This window comes from Drosophila tropicalis, unplaced genomic scaffold, assembly GCF_018151085.1.
Source record: "Drosophila tropicalis isolate 14030-0801.00 unplaced genomic scaffold, ASM1815108v1 contig_805, whole genome shotgun sequence".
Lineage (NCBI taxonomy): Eukaryota > Metazoa > Arthropoda > Insecta > Diptera > Drosophilidae > Drosophila > Drosophila tropicalis.
The window spans coordinates 3275159-3292385 of NW_027173295.1; the positions used below are offsets into that span (position 1 = coordinate 3275159).

General features: G+C 36.7%; 1 protein-coding gene and 1 long non-coding RNA gene across 2 annotated transcripts in view; both read right to left on the reverse strand.

Moving 5' to 3' along the window:
* fz2 (frizzled 2) overlaps window positions 1-17227 on the reverse strand; it is a 112432-nt gene that overhangs the window by 60520 nt on the left and 34685 nt on the right. Inside the window, exon 4 of the mRNA XM_068293756.1 lies at window positions 3413-3441. The gene's annotated coding sequence lies outside the window, so the exon portion shown is untranslated. The remainder of the gene's footprint in view (window positions 1-3412; window positions 3442-17227) is intronic.
* On the reverse strand, window positions 10362-12119 carry LOC137580008 (uncharacterized). The gene is made up of 6 exons (XR_011032917.1): window positions 11959-12119; window positions 11814-11897; window positions 11418-11754; window positions 11040-11358; window positions 10656-10980; window positions 10362-10596 (listed from the first exon to the last, which is right to left on the reverse strand). It is a non-coding gene; the product is annotated as an uncharacterized lncRNA (long non-coding RNA).

Sequence of the window (17227 nt, forward strand, 5' to 3'; positions counted from 1 at the left end):
AAAAAAAAAAAAAAAAGTAGGGGAAAAAAAATAACCAAGAATGGAATGGAAGAACCAAACTAGATGATGGAGAGAGTGAAGTGGGTGAGCTAAGGGGGGCTACGCATTTATAGCAAATCTCCGGGCTCCTCTACACATTGCCCATAAATCACAAAAAAGTATTTCAATTTTTTGCTTCCCTCCCTCCATCCATTTAGCAAATTTTTTCTGGCTACATTAATGCGCCTACACACACACACGCACACACACACGCACAGATGGGGTAAGGAAGGATGGTTAGGTTCTGTAACTGACAGCCTATTTGCGCCTAGCCACTAGAAATTGTGGAGTGTAGAGCGTAGAGTGGAAGAAAACGGCTCAGAAATGGCTCCTGCCAGGCGGTGACTTCGTTTTTAAGCTATTTATGATTTTCGCGCAGGATCTAAATACCCTGTAAACAATGAGAAGAGGCATGCCAAGGTATTAACTTGGCCTTAATCCGTAATGAAAATAGTAATAAAGAAAATGAAGTAAAGAATGTATCTTCTTTTTATGTTCATAGCTAATGAGTGACTGAGGAACTGAAGTCAAATCTAGACTGATTTTATATGAATATGACGTATACGACTTGGACGGATTTAAAAGTTTTGTTTCATATCAAGTATACAACCCATTGACTTCAATGATTTGTTGTACTACAATCAAGTGTCTTTTATGGAACATATAAGATTGATTTTCATCGCCCTCTTCAAAACTTGTAATGTTTCCTTTTTTATTAGTAATTTTCAATTTCTTCATTCACTTTATCAATCCCCAGCCAGGGTATTGTCTAGTCTTTTTTATACTTTCGCCCCATAAAATTCTTTCTTCAATTTGAATTTTGTATTTTTTGTTTTAGGTTTGTTTGCTGATTTTATTTTTATTTTATTTGCATGCTGATTTTCCGGACCGCCGTTTGGCAGCTGAGCGAACTGGCGCTGCGCGGTGTTTATATTGAGGGAAATTCTCGTTGTTTTTTTTTTTTTTTTTGTTTTGTCTTTTTGTTTTGAGGCCGTGCAGAGACTCACGAAATGTTTAACAAATGTGTGACATTTTTGTGCGGTGGCTTGCTGGTGGATGGAGGTTGTAGGTGACAGGGGCAAAACCTCATATGGCTCTGTGTGTGTGAGCCACCTCCTCCATTCTCCAGCATTCTGAATGACTCTCGACTCTGGTCGGTGTCTGTTTGCTCTTTACACACGCGTTTGGAATTGATTTTTATGCTGTGATTATATTTTCGAAAAGGTTGACGATGAGCCAACAGGCACAGCCAGTGATGCTTTCGTTAGGGAGGCTCTGTTTTAAAATGGCTGGTGAGGACTGGGCGGATGGGAGGGGGCCTTCAATGAGTATAGGGGACCGCCTTTCTGTTTATTTTGCTGCGCAGCCTGCAACAATGAAGTGTCGCCCCGAAGAGCTGGAGGAGCACGCTTGAAAAAATATAAATTAAATTATGCGTTCATGTTGTTTTAATGGGCTTCAGTATTGGGGTAGGGTATTTGGTGATGGGGAATGCCACTGATGGGGGATCGGTATACGAAAAATGGAAAGAACGTGGACGAAGACGAGAGGAGATGGAAGAGTAGATGAAATCGTAGTGGGAGTGTAAATGTGGGGGGGGACGATGGAATAGCCAAAGGTCCGGGTGGCTAGTAGACAGATGCTGATGTCTGATAGTCTGTTTTATGAGCCTTGTTTAACGATCGGAAGTTATATTCATAAAAATATGTCAATGAATTGTGAATTATTTATGGCTAAAGCATAAAAAATTCGTGGCAAATAAATAAATAACAAGGATGAATGATGGGGCTCAGCAGATAGATGAACAAAGATAGCAACAGACAGCAGAGAAAAAGTGAGAGCAAATAAAAAAGGGGCATACATAACGCCATTTCGGCACATTTGTAAAATGACCCCAACAAAAAAGTATTATTATGACTAAATAATTTGAAAAGTATTCTAATGCAATTGAACTTTATATATCTTCCTCTCAAATGTATTGATAAATGATATCGTAAACTTGTGGATTTGATTTACGATCAATAATATTGAATTTAAACAAGTTCCATTTCTCTCTACACTATTTACTTTATTTATTTACTCTTGATATAAACAAAATAATCTCAATCTCCAATAACCATGATTAGTTCAACAATTGGGCAAATAAAGACACTAATTTTTATCAAGGTTTTTAGACTTAGACTTGTTTATGCGTTGAAAAAGTGTCAAAATATTTCAAAATGTACATTAAATTAAGAGTGCACAATTCAGAAAAACAAATTGGATTTTCACCCCACGAAGACCTTGTGCTCAAAATCAAAAAAAAAAAAAAAAAAAAAAAAAATGTTCGTATATATATAAAACGAGCAAACTTAATTGCAATTAAAGTTGAGTATGCAAAATGAAATGAACACCTTCCATTAAATTGAGGCGACCTACTTTGAGCCGGACTTCAAGTGGAAGAGATGGAGACACACACACAAACACACACAAACACACACAAACACACACCCATTAGAATACAGAAAGCCAGTCCCGTTCCGTTGGCAAATTCCGTTCCGGACGTCATTCAGATGGCCCGACTAGCTGGATAGGTAGAGGAGTGCCAACAAAGTGTTGGCCGAAGGCTTAAATTTCAAAACGACAATTAGAAAATTGCGAATTACTTGGACAGAGGTAAGACAACAGTTGAAAACTAGAAAACTGAAAAAAAAAAATAAAGAAAATAAAATAATAAAATAAGCAAAGAGAAAAAAAAAACACAGTCAAGAACCGGCTGGAGGACCAGACATTTTAATGAAAACGTTAAGAGCGAGAGCGCCACAGAGGAAGATAGAGAGAGAGAGAGAGCTGAGGTTGGAGAGGTAAGTTGCCTGGTGGCTTTTGCCTACAAATTATAGAAGCGGGTGTTAAGTTGGTAATTTTATGCCTGAGTTAACTTTTAATTTGTTGAAATGATTTTCTGGATTTTATGCGCATCATTAAAATGAGTAGAGAAAAGAAATTCCGTTTGCCGATATATTTCGATGTAAATGTGTGGCCAAGATGAGATGAGATGAGGCCATTCACTCCATCTCCTTCAGCTCATCCTCCTGCTTCTTCATTCACTTCTTCCATCAACTTTGGCTAGATTGACAGATGGACAGTTTAATGCTCTTTGATTTGTGGGTCAGAAAAGATAAAAGATACAAACAGTTGGCGAGAGGGATAAAAGATAGAGACACACACACACACACACACATACACAGATAGGTAAATGATGGCCATAAAGCTCAGCATCGAATATATTTGTCAAGCAGATAAAGATATAGTTCTTGATAAGATTATAAGAGTGATCTACTTAAATACATACAAACACACATACATACATATCGATTTGAGTGTGTCTACTTACAGCCAATCAATTCTGATGAAATTTTACATCTGCAAGTAAACGAATAAGATGGAAAATTATGTATTTAAAAAGGCATTTGAGGATTTAAAATGTGTTAATAGCTAAACTGTCTTTTAAATGAAATTAAATATCATTTAATTAGAAGTAATTCTAAAGTAATTGAAATTTTGTATTATATTTTTTCTCGCTTTTACTCCTTAATCTCCCAATTTTGACTAAGCTTAAGAGAAGATTCTTTTACTTATTTCAAATGGCCCTCGTTAATGCTTCAAATGATATAATCCTCTAAATCACGCATACGCCAAGTTGACCCCTCAAAGAAAAAAAACTAAACAAAGTCATTTTGGTAACATTTTAAACTCATTTGAATTTAACACTTCCACATGGCGTTGGGGCCAGCTCCCAACTCCCAGTACGAGTACACACAGCGATCTCAGTGAACGCATCGTAAAACAAAAACGACAAAAAAAAAAAACAAACAAACTTTTTGGCGCCGCACATTATTAAAATTTCTTTATGACAAGCGAGTCGAGGAGTGTAGATGAGGGACGCGTGGTGGGGCAGGGGTTTTGGCCCAAAGAGTCATCAACAACCAAGCTGGCGACGCGACAAAAGGCATAAAAACTGGTAACAAAATATTTGTATTTATCGCCTTCTCCCTCACGCATACTCTTTCTCTCTCTATTTCAGAATTTGTATGTGTTGGTATGTGTGTGTGTGGCAACAAACAAAAATTTGTTTTGCTTTTTAGTTTGCTTGCTTGGTTTTTGTTTTCTTTTTTTGCATAAATTAACATAAGATTTATGGTCTGTCCACTTGAAAATGAGACGAAAACTAACAAGTGGATGGAAAACTTTTCTTTTATTCACAATTTTTTTTGTTTTCTAAGGATTTTAAGGAATTTAAAGCTAGGCAAAAGGATGGAAAGGATACAGAAAGAAAGAAAAAAACGTCAACTTACAGTTCTCTCTGTCGCTCTCTCTCTCTCCTTCTCACTGTCTGTCTGTCTGTCATTCTTTCTTTCTTGTTTAACTTGGCAACTTTGCAGCCGTCTGGTCTTTAATAAGGTATAAGCTTTTTAAGGCAAAGTGAAACCGTAACGAAAACTTGTTTTTAATTATACGAAACATTTCATTTTGATTCGTTCCGTTTAATGTTTTGCAGTATCTTTGTATCTCTGTATCTCAATTGCCGCTTAAATGCCTTTTGCCTTTATACAATTCGATTTGTGTATTTAAAAATGCATAAATTATTGATGCCAATGATGATGATGATGATGATGATAATAAAGATGATTTGTGGGTCAGAGAATTGTGAAATGAATTAATTTATGTGATAAGCGATTTTCAAATACAGAATCAACATTAATTGGATAGTTGGAGAAATAAATTGTGCATATCGAATTAGGGCAAAAGATACACACAGAAAATGGAGAAAATCAAAATAGAAAGATTACTTGAAATTACTTTTGACCTCTACAGAAAATTGGTTACCATATCTACATAGATAAACCAAGTTATATTTGGATGTTCTATTAACTTCAAAACCTGTCATTTGATACCTTAAAACCGGACTATTTGGAACAGTTTAACGTTTATAACTTACGGAAATCCTTTAACAAGTGAATTCTAGTCAAGACTTTGTATTTTTTTATGACTAAATCTATTAGACACAAAAGTAATTCTTTGAAAAATAAGTTGATATTGTGTTCAACTCATTTGCAATAAATGAATGCATTCCTTCGGTGTTTACAGATCGTTTTCTAATTGTTGACTGCTTGTTGCCCGCACAATTTCCTTGTGCTCTATTTCATTTCACATACTTCTAGAATTTCCTCATGTACTAAACGGAGCTCATACTTAGTAGTTGTTCGTCTCCACCTTCACCTCCCGTTCAAAGTGCAACTCCATCATACGCATTCCTACTCCAATAATGTTTCTTGCGCGGAAGTCACGTACCCAGTGAACAATTTGAAAATGAGTTTTGTCGGTTTTACACCAAAACGAAAAATCATTTATTCCGCCGCTGCCAGCAAACACATACATAGACATACATAGACATACATATAACGTGAAAACATGAACTATCGGACATGGATTTGGATTTGGATGTCGATGGGGATTCAGATTCTTATAGTTTTTTAGCCTTTATGTTGCGGTCAATGGAAAAAGCCGACTTCAACGTTGCAGGAATTGAGCAATTCGCACGTTTGCCTTCAGTCAAAACAAAGTAAAATACAAAACGAGTTGAAGTGAAGTCCAAGCAATTGGACAAACAACTAGAATACAAACAAACAAAAGAAACAAAGCAAAACAAAAAAAAAAAAAAAAAAACAGAAGAAAATAATTCGAGTAGCGCAATGCATTCCCGAAGTTTCGAACTCGTGCTGGTTCCAAGAAATGCCATAAATTCATCAATTATGACGGCTGGGCATGTGGACAACAACTGTGGACACAGTCAGCCCAATGCTGCCCAGTGCAGAATGGACAAACGGACACGGGGCAGCGCGGGCAGACAGATTGACAGCTGTCAAGCAACTACAATGCATCATTGGAGGAGGCATATGGTCAATCTGGGGATGGCAATAGCTCAGGGGGTGGAGCATTGGCGCTGGTTAAACAATGTTGCTGGAATCCAATGTTTAGCAAGTAACGATCTAATTAAGGAATTTTAATTAAATAGTTAACAGAATAAATGAATAAAATGGTAAACAGGAGAGCAATCAAAGTAAGAAAGGTCAAAAAGCAACAGAAGAATTCTACAGGAAATGCGCCAAGAAAAAGAATTCCCCCAACACAATAAACGAAATGAAAAGGACTAAAAAACACTTGGCAATAAAATATTAATAATGAAAAAAAGATAAAGTCAGAGGAAAATGCAATCTTAAAGTCCATTTAATACTTTACTTTAAGTTTGGCATTCAAAGAGTAGAATTGAACAACATTAATTGAAGTTACTAAGTTATGTTAGGCAGTTCTTAGTTTTTCGTTGAAATTTGAATTGAAGGAAAGAATAAATCGAGAGAGAGAGAGAGAGTACATATAAATTTTATGTTCTTGTAGAGCATTTATTATACTTTTCAACACACACAAAGTAAAATATCTCATACATCCTTATTAATTTGAATCAATTGTGTAGATAATCTCTTTGTATAGAAGCTACAATTAATATTAATCAGAAAATGTCTACAAATTAATAATAATCCCCATAAATACAATGCCTTCTTTAATCAATTGCATTAGTCTGTCTGTCGGATCTATCGGGCTTTTAATGGCCCAAAAATTGTCTATCTAATCCATTTACAAACCATTAAAGAGCCTCCGTGGCTTTTTACGCTCCGCCCGTTTAGTTGATGTCTCTAATTCCCAGGCATCGTTACATGGTTTATCCAATGGTTCAACTCATGGAGAAACATGTAGCGTAAAAGCACCCGAAAATGCATTCCTCATTTCCCCCCTACCACCAGCACCCGACGCATTTTAGGACAATTGCAAACACGTGTGCGGCGTGAGTCGACCCGGACTGGCAACTGGCGTCATTTAATTAACCCAGCAAAATGCACAAAAACAGGGGGCCGGATTCTCCTTTCTAGATTCTCTGTTTACATGTACCACACCACACGATGATGAGGGTCTTTAGCCCCGGGTGTCGACCGACCAATAGACCGACCTGGACTTGAATCTCGTAAAAACAGAAAGTTATTTTTATGCGCTTTTAATAGACTCGCGCTTAGAATGCTCCCTCTCTACCTTACGCGTTTCTCCCCTTTCTCCATTCATTCTCACTCTCTCTTCTCTATCTCTTTCTCCTTCTCAGTTGCATCGTAATTTATTTTCATGTTTATGAATGCATTTTTATTATGATTTCTCTCGCTCACTCACTCATTCATTGACTGCTTCTCTTTCATTTGTTATAATTTTCATGGCTCTGCATTTATGACCATTGATTTTTACGATGTAAGAGTGTGTGTGTGTGTGTGTGTGTGTGTGTGTGAGGGGGGACATTTATACACATATAGTCTCGAAGGCGTCGAATGCAATTAAAAGCAGTAATCCAAATCACACATAAGTCATAATAAAGTCGTAAATATTGATTCGAGTTGGAGTAGGAGGAACAATGAGCTTTTGCCTTTTACTTTTATTGAGACATTTAACTGGGCAAACTACGATTAAAGCTAAATGGCCATGTAGGGTTAAATTAAAGCTTCAATAACCAAGCACCCACTACCCAACATCAACAGCAGCAGCAGCAGCAGCGGCAGCGGCACCCAAAACCCCAAGCTGAGGCCCATAAATCTTGAGTTACCCTTACTCCCCAAAAAACCTTTCCCTTCCCATATACACAGAAAGAACATGCCATAAAACACACGAAGACTGTGTAAATAACAGAAGGGATGCGGCATAGAGAGAAACAGAAAGCGAAAGAGAACGATGGAATGAGAAAGAGAGAGAAACGAAAATGAGGTTGCAAATGGCATAGTAAAGAAAATAGTACACACATCATAATCCTCATAGTTAGTTAGAGTTCAAGCATCCATGGAATATGATGAGATAAACCTATCTATAAAGATTCAATCCAACTTTTCCTTGAATTTCCCTAATCTATTATGCTTGAATGACACCATCTACAGTTATATTAAGAAAAAGGGTATATACAGAATGAATTAGGGATAGTTGTTTCAAGGATTTCTCAATTTCATATTGATAAAAGTTTCCAGCTGTCCTTTTACTATGAAGTATTCTTTTTCACATATGTATAATAGACCAATTTTTCACCAACTTTTAACCTTAAATAACATTTCTCTTCCATTTTAAAGTAACAATTTTCTATCTTGTAACAATTTTTTGGCTCCCTCTCTCATCACACTCTTTCCACCTAATTTTTCACAATTTATGTGCGAAATTTTTGTTGGTTTCCTCACGAAATCAAAAACAGAGTCCTGCCCCTTCCTAGCCGAAAAAACCAGTATGGTCATTAATTTATGTAAAGCACAAATTATGATTGGGTCAGGTAGTGAGTGGCGGTAGGGTATGGGGGTATGGGGTAGGTGGTAGGTATATGGCAATTTTCCAACTAGGCCTACCCAAGTAGAACAGCAGCTGTAACACCACAATGATTATGCAATGCTTGGAATGTGGAGGACGATGATGATGATGATGGGGATGATGGCGATGACGATGATAATGATGTTGGGGTAGGAGGTTATGGAGAAATCGGCGGTAAGGTTCGGTGGTTTTGTGTGGGGCTTCTTCTTTTCTGGTTAAGGGTAAGTGAAAAGTACCGCAAAAAGGAACGAAACGAAACGTTTTGGTTAATGGCGCAAAATGTTCGCAGTTGGCGTGGCAAAGAAAAATGATTTATGGCACAAGGAAGTTAATTTATTAATTTTTGGCCAACAAGAAAGAGAAATGGCCAAAAGAGAAAGATAGAGCGAGAGCGCGAGGGTAGCCGTGAGAGTGAGTGAAATCAGCGAATGCAGCAGAAATATGGAAGCCAGCAGCGAGTTAGGGACTGACATGTTTACAAGCTGTTATTACTAGGGGATGCGCTGTTGGGATCGCGGGGCGTTAAATTAGAAATGAAAGAAGAACGCGAAAAAAAAACCAAGAAAAGAATAAAGAGAAAACAACTTGGCAGAACAGGGTCATAGACATTAGAGACAGAGTCAGAGTCAGTGGGGAATATATAGAAAGGCGAAGGAATGAAATATTTTGTACTTTCTCAAGAAAAAGAATAACCAAAACAACCAAATAAATTTCCAACTTTGGGATGGATGTCCGCCCAATTTTCAGTTACTTGAATCCAAAATGAAGTGTCATCTACAATTTTTAAAGCATTTGTAGTGAAACCATACAAAAGAAGTCAAATTAAAACTGCGCAGACTGCCAAATCCATATAAAAGACATTGGAAACCAACTGATGATTGCCATTTGTAGAATTCAATAAGATTTTTCAAGTGATCCCTGCGATACCATGCTTAAAAGTTGAAACTATGTTTCGAAACTATTCTAATTTGAATGTTACTCATGCCTTATGTGCTTCTCCTCCATCATATGAAAACATTTTATGAAAACGTTTTCCGTTTTTCCTCACACACACACACACACACAAACGGAGGCACACACACACAAACGGAGGCACACACACATAAGTCAATAAAATCAAATTTAGCTCATTAGTAACAAAAATTGATTGCAATATATTTGTATTCACTTTGATCTAAAGGCACTCAGCAAATGGACCAGCCAACTAACCAAACGATCGAGCAATCTATATATACATACACATACATATGTATATACATAGATATATATTCTTAATATACCCAAAACGCTTAGGAAATTTCAAATTTTGCCCCTTGATTAATTGCACAATCTCATCAAGAAAACAAAATGTTGTTGATGACGGTGACGAGATGATGGCGATGATGATGATTATTTTGGAAGGGAAATGGAATATTTATACAAATTTTTCAAATACTTTTCCATCGTCATTTCCATTTTGTATAGCTTATTAAATCATTTGCATCAAATGGGGAAAAATTAAAGCGTTGACAAACAATTTCATTTGGCAGAATGGCAAAAATGTTGAAAGGGGCAGGGAAAATAGGTAAATGAGCAAATGGAAATGTTGGCATGTAAATCAAATAATTACATATACATATATATCCACTTATGCATACTTATGTGTGTATGAAGCATGAGCTCATTCATTTTTATTTCGATTTTCATTTTCATTCTTTGTGCGTTTTCCATCTTTAAATATTTGAGCAGCAGCTATTAAGCTGTCAACGGTTTCCCTTCTTGGCACAGATGAAAATGAGCAAAAAGCCAGAGACCAAGTAGAAGCCAAGAAAAGGGTTGTGAAAAGACAAACGGAAGTTTGCGTGAAGTGCGTGGCGTGAAAAATATTTAAAATTGGCAGTCGACGAAAAGAAAAGGCACAGATCTTGTGGAGTTTTATAGTCTGTTTTTCATATTTTTGTAATATATTACATATGTAAATTGGAGGAACAAAATCTGTATTACAGCTGCCGCATTCTGGAGGAATATTGCAGACAGATTCAAAGGACTTAAGCGAGTCTTCCAAACCAGATAGATCATTTTAGACTGCTTTCAAATGGTTTCGGGAGGAGAGAATACGGCATCAGTAGACGACAGAAGGCCGCGATTAATTTAATTTAGCTGTAAGAATTAGGCACAATTACTTTTCACAGACGATATCAATTGTTGGTTTATATTACCTTAAATTACGTTATTTGCATCAATTATTATTAAGGAAAATATTTATTTGCTTGAACAGGACTAGCAATAAGGAAAATGTCCACAGATCTTGTAGAGTTTTGTTGTCTGCTTTTCATATTTTTGTATTACATAAATGGGAGGAACAAAATATGTATTACATCTCTGCCGCTTCTTGAAGGATTACTTGGAGGAGTAGAGATACCAAGAAATAAAGCGAGTCTTCCAATCCAGCAGGACAACTCCCAGATAGATCACTCGATCGGTTCTTCACAAATGCATTTGGAAGGAAATTATTCATTGAAAGAGGATCGCGATTTCATTTAGCTGTAAGAATTGGGCACAATTACTTTTCACAGACGATATCAATTTTTTGATTATATTACCTTCAATTACGTTATTTGCATCAATTATTAGTAAGGAAAATATTTATATGCTTGAATATGCTTGAACAGGACTAGCAATAATAAGGAAAATGTCCACATTTCTTGTGGAGTTTTGTAATATATTACATAAATGGGAGGAACAAAATCTGTATTACATCTGCCGCTTCTTGAAGGATTACTTGGAGGAGTATAGATACCAAGAAATAAAGCGAGTCTTCCAATCCAGCAGGACAACTCCCAGATAGATCACTCGATCGGTTCTTCACAAATGCATTTGGAAGGAAATTATTCATTGAAAGAGGATCGCGATTTCATTTAGCTGTGAGAATTGGGCACAATTACTTTTCACTGACGATGTCAATTTTTTGATTATATTACCTTCAATTACGTTATTTGCATCAATTATTAGTAAGGAAAATATTTATATGCTTGAATATGCTTGAACAGGACTAGCAATAATAAGGAAAATGTCCACAGATCTTGTGGAGTTTTATAGTCTGTTTTTCATATTTTTGTAATATATTACATATGTAAATAGGAGGAACAAAATCTGTATTACAGCTGCCGCATTCTGGAGGAATATTGCAGACAGATTCAAAGGACTTAAGCGAGTCTTCCAAACCAGATAGATCATTTTAGACTGCTTTCAAATGGTTTCGGGAGGAGAGAATACGGCATCAGTAGACGACAGAAGGCCGCGATTAATTTAATTTAGCTGTAAGAATTAGGCACAATTACTTTTCACAGACGATATCAATTGTTGGTTTATATTACCTTAAATTACGTTATTTGCATCAATTATTATTAAGGAAAATATTTATTTACTTGAACAGGACTAGCAATAATAAGGAAAATGTCCTATTGAAGAGAGATAAAGAATTGTTGAATTTTGTAATGTTTATGTTTGATTTATACTCACGAAAGCAGCCAGGACTAAGCAATCCAATCACAGTTATTCAGGACTCCAGGTCGTATTTTGATCCATTTTAAATTAAACTTGTTTTGTTTTTTACTTTTTTACACTTTTCTTTCTCTGTTTTTTTGGTTTTGGATTTAATTTTATTGAACTGACTACTTCGAGCTCCAGTTGAGGAATGAAATTCCAGGAAGCAATAATTCCTACTATGACAATTTGGAGAAAGTTAAATTGGCAATGCCTACTAGATTACTTTTTGCTAAATTTTCAATGGTTGCTAGATTATAGAATCTTAGCGTAAGGCTATGTATCTTTTACATTGTTCAACACTGAACCTAAACTCTTTTAGTGATGCCGAATTATGATTTTTTAGTACTGTTTTAAAAGAAAATTGGGTAAGAGATTTCAGTGTTGGAACGTGGAAAACCGGCTAAAGCTAGATTTCAGTGTTGTCAAACGCTATTTTTTATTTGGCAACACTATCTCAAAATTGAACAGCTTTTTTTAGCCGGAAACAGCTACTTTTAGCTATAGTCCCACAAAAAACATAAATTTTCTTTTGTTAATTACTCAAAAACTACGAAATAAATCGCCAAGGCGCACCTGAGGTAGTGGTCGTGGAATTTTTCTCTTTCGTTTGATACCAAAATTATGTAGTTTAACTTCGTTTTGGGCCCGAGTAACGTAAGTTTATATATACCGAAAATTGAAACTTCACCCAAAAGTTAATAAGAAACACCTGATGATTTTATGAGTATTAAATAAAATCGATTTAGGACGATTAATGCTTGCATTATCTAAGAACTAGACTAAATGCATACTAAAATATATCAATTTAAATTATATAAATTCTATAATCCATTCGCTGCGGCAAACCAAAAAAACTTCCAATAAATATCATTAAAAGTAGGAGAGAAATATAAGACACCAAACACCACACACACACACAGGAACACACACAGACACACAAGATGCACGCAGTCATAAATATATTTGGTAAATTCCAAAAGCTTTTCGGCCATATGGTTTTTCAATTTACGAACATATATACTATATATAAATATATAGATATATGCATGTGAGTTTGTGTGGGTATGTGTGTGTGTGGGTATGTAACTAAATGAAATACATTTCACATATTAAATTCTTTTGTAATAAAAATACATCATCAAATAAATAGTTGCCGTGTTTTCGGCCGTGCTGTATAACTATTGTACAATAAAATAAATTGCCGGCAGCTTTTCGCTCTCATTCTTCCTAGTTGAATTCCCTGCTCTCCCCCCTTCGTCAATCGCCATCTTCGATGCCTACTTCGTCGTCGCCGTCGTCTTCTTATTTTGGAAGCTTATCTCTGGGCCACGCCAAAACCAAAAGCCAGGGGCCAGGCCAGGCCCAAGCAACCCTTAAATCACATTTTGCCTAATTTTTCGCTGTCAAAAAAACTCATTAATCTTTTCACGAGGCCTGGCAATGGCATGAAAATGGAACAGGAACAGAAAAAAAAAAAAAAAAACGCCAAACCATACGATGGCAGAGGAAATTGCTTTACGGGAAAGTCCCTAACACACACACACACACACACACATACACACGACATAGCACACCCACACCTTGGTGGAGTTTTTGAAGAAGTTTGCCCTTGAAAAATTACTGGCTCGTATGTCAACCCCCAAAAAATATATGTACATTTGTATGTATATGTGTAGGTATGAAGTTTAGGACATAAAGAAAACAAGCTAAAAGTTGGTCGAACTCCTTTATAAGTCGAACGTGTGTAATTTATTTAAATTTAAGAGCATACTCAGGTTAAAAGTTCAAGATTTATCCATTTAGAGATGAGTGCGTGAGTCACGTGAACTCCACTAGAAACTATTTATGTTTGCCATAATCTAAGACAACATCATAACTTAAGTGACCTATCTTTCAGGTGTGGGTAGTAATTGTATAAGAACTTGAACCTTAAGGTTTTGATTCTCTTTCAAAATTTGTTTTAAAGTTATCATCTTTAGTTTGGAAAGTATAGGAACATTTTTTGGGCTTGAAACTCTCCAACCCCTTTAGCTTTTTTTGTATTTTGGGCTGTCCCACTTGAATATTGATTTCTTGCGTAATCTTTGTGGCACGCCCCATAGACCCAACCTGGCGTCCAACCAACCGTCCAACCGACCACCCGTCCGATAGTGTCGCGCCATCCTCAAGCCTTAGAAGCACTACCCGATACCCTTTACCCACCACCCCTGATATCCACCCATTGACGTTTCATATTTATTAATGAGACGCATTTGTGTTTGGAATTTATAATTGGGAGGAGGCAAATGGGTTGGGTGGCATGTGGAAGGAGAGGGTTGGGGTAGGGTGTTGGTTTTGGTGCTGGAGGATGGGAATGGGAAAAGACTGAGAAGCGGGGGTGGAAGCGGGGACCTAAAGGTGCCGCTGCCTGCTTCGGGGGCTCAAATGTAATTGAGTAATTAACATAAATTATAATACATAATTTGCGCTCGCCTTTTTCCCGTAATTGTTGTTAGGTAAATTGGATTACAGGCGCAAACTTTGTGCCGTAAAACATAAATGAAAATTATTGTATTATACAACTAGAACGGCGAGAACGACAGAGTAACCGACAGAGAGAGAGAGAGAAACCGAAAATTTTCTCTTAACCGTATACGCGATAAGCAATTTATGTTCAAAGTTTTAACCACCCACTGAAAAACCCTGCAAAACTTCTAATGCTCAAAGCGAAATCAAACTAAATCTGATTCAGTACAGAAATCTTAAATGATGTTTACACACACACACACACACACACAGCAACAGAAAACAATCGACCAAAAACAATTGACAATCAAAACGGAAAGAGGCAGAGTCTTAAGAAACGTTATCAAAAGATAGAGCAGTTGAGTAAACTACTTCTAGAAATGCCAAGGCAAGAATTTGTCAAAGAATGTTTCAAGGATTTCAATAAAAAAAAGGTTGATAAAGTTAAAAACAAAAGCCCTTATGTTTATGTAATCATTGGCAGCCAGTCAGTTAGTCAATTAGCCAAATGATATTTCCACTTTTTCTTTTAAATGGCCAAAAAAAATCTTTTCATGTGGCCTTGGTCAAAAAGGTTTCCCTCCATAGTCTACGCACATGATGTTGGAGCCTTTTCCAATTGTAGTATAACTAAATTGTTTCAGTTTCTCTTTTTCTCTCTCTTTATTTATTTATTTCTTTTTTTCCTGTTTTCTGTATGGTTTTCTTTTTTTTTTTTTTTTTTTAGCCAGCCGGCAGTCATCCGTCAGAAGTTAGCAACAACCCTGACGCCATATTGAATTTTGCCCCCTGTCTTCTGGATGTTAAGGGGGCTGCTGCTGTGGGGCTATGGGGATTGTTGTGTATGTGCGTGTGTGTGTATATGGTGGGGTTGCATGTCTCTGTTTATGCTTGTGTTTCTGGTTTCATCCCACCTTGTTGCTTGGGCTGTCACACACATCAACAACAGCATCGCTGACATCGCTAACGCTGCTGGGATTTCACCCAGAAGGAGTAAAGCACATTTGCCAGTAGAGAGTGAGATGGAGATAGTGACAGTGACAGAAACATGAGAATGTGTGAGAAAGAGTAACAGAGATGGGAATGGAGATGGATATGGCAATGGAATATGGCAACTCTGTGCATAATTTTGCGCCTTGTTGTCATGTTTCAGAGAAGCGAGAGGCGAGAGCCGTTTTAACTCCTGCTTCACAGCTTCTATTTCTGTTTCTGGCCTTGCTACTCCTCCTCCTTCTTCTTCGCCTTCTTCTCCTCTTCCAACGCCACCTCAATGTTATCCTATGCCGATTTCTGACTCCTCTGGGCTCCTACTTTTCAGCTTTCTCGTATTTATGTGTGTTTTACTTGTTGTCTTGTAAAATGCAAATAAATACGGGGATGAGTGTAGAAAATCATTTGTGTGCGTGTTTTTGCGAAATGGGGTTTATGCGTGGACAAGTCTGTGAGTTAAAGTTATGTCATTGGGAAATCTACACCACACAAAAATAAACCAACCCAATGAGCTTGAGCTTAAAAAGGACCAAATACCAATTCGTTTCGGCTTTAGTTTTAAAAGAGAATATATTCGTTAGGCCACGCATAAACATTGTCAGTTTGTCTTATGTAAAACACTTAGACTCATCTATGTATGTAAGAATGTATTTATATACATATGAATACATTAAATGCAGGAAGCATTTTTTAAATATTAGTGTGAACCTTTCATGTAATGCCTTTCATATTAACGCATTACGTATACGCCACATAGCCAATGTATTGGACTCTACACAGGATTTCATCCCTTCATTGCTTTGTTTCAACTCTATGTCTGAACACTAAGCCTAAGCAGTAGGCTATCATCAAGAACAGGAGGAGAACAACAAAGGGGCAGAGAGGGCACAACATCTTTGCCGTGATACGCACCATCTTCTTAGAGAGATCTAAGTTGGGCGTCAAAAGTTTTGATGGCCTCTCTGAGCGGTGCCTCGGCTCGCCCTGCCTACTTCACGAAGATGAGGCCGCATTTTTCATTTTTAGTTGAGAAAGAAAAACAAAAAATTTAACACAAAACTTTTATGTAAAATGTCTTGCGAGATAAAAGTTTAAATTGTCAATTGAAAATGTTGTTGGCAAAAGTTTGTTGTTTTTTTTATTCTCTCTCTCTCATTTATTTTTTTTTTTGATTAATTTTCACAGCGTTGACAATGCGAGTGAATGCAGAAGAAAGGGCGGTTTTCTAAGAAGGAAAACGAAGGAGGGGAGGGAATAAGAGCAAAGTCACCAAGATGCGGCACGAGGCAAACAAACAATTGAGCACATTAACGCAGAGGAAGAAGATACACACACATACACACTAGACAACACAGGTCGATGATAGGAGAGTTGAGGCGGGGAGGGGGAATGAAAGAAAGTGAAGAATAGACAACTGCGATTTGCATGTGAATGTGTTGAAATAGAATTTAATGGCAGATATAACAAACAAAAGTGAAGAGCAAATAAATAAAAATAAGCTGAAAGAGAAATTAGAGAAAGACAAGAATGAAACGGAGAGTACGCAAAACGGAGGGAAGGGGAGTAAAAGGCATTGAAGTGGGAATAAAAATAAACAGCAAATGGTTTTACGAAGATGAAGATGAAAGAAAAAGAAACAAACACACAAATTTTGTGACATTTTCGACTTGTATTTGCCAACATTTTCAGATTGATCAAGTAAATTTTGTTATTGCTTACTTTGTTCTTTCGTATTTTTCATTTGTCT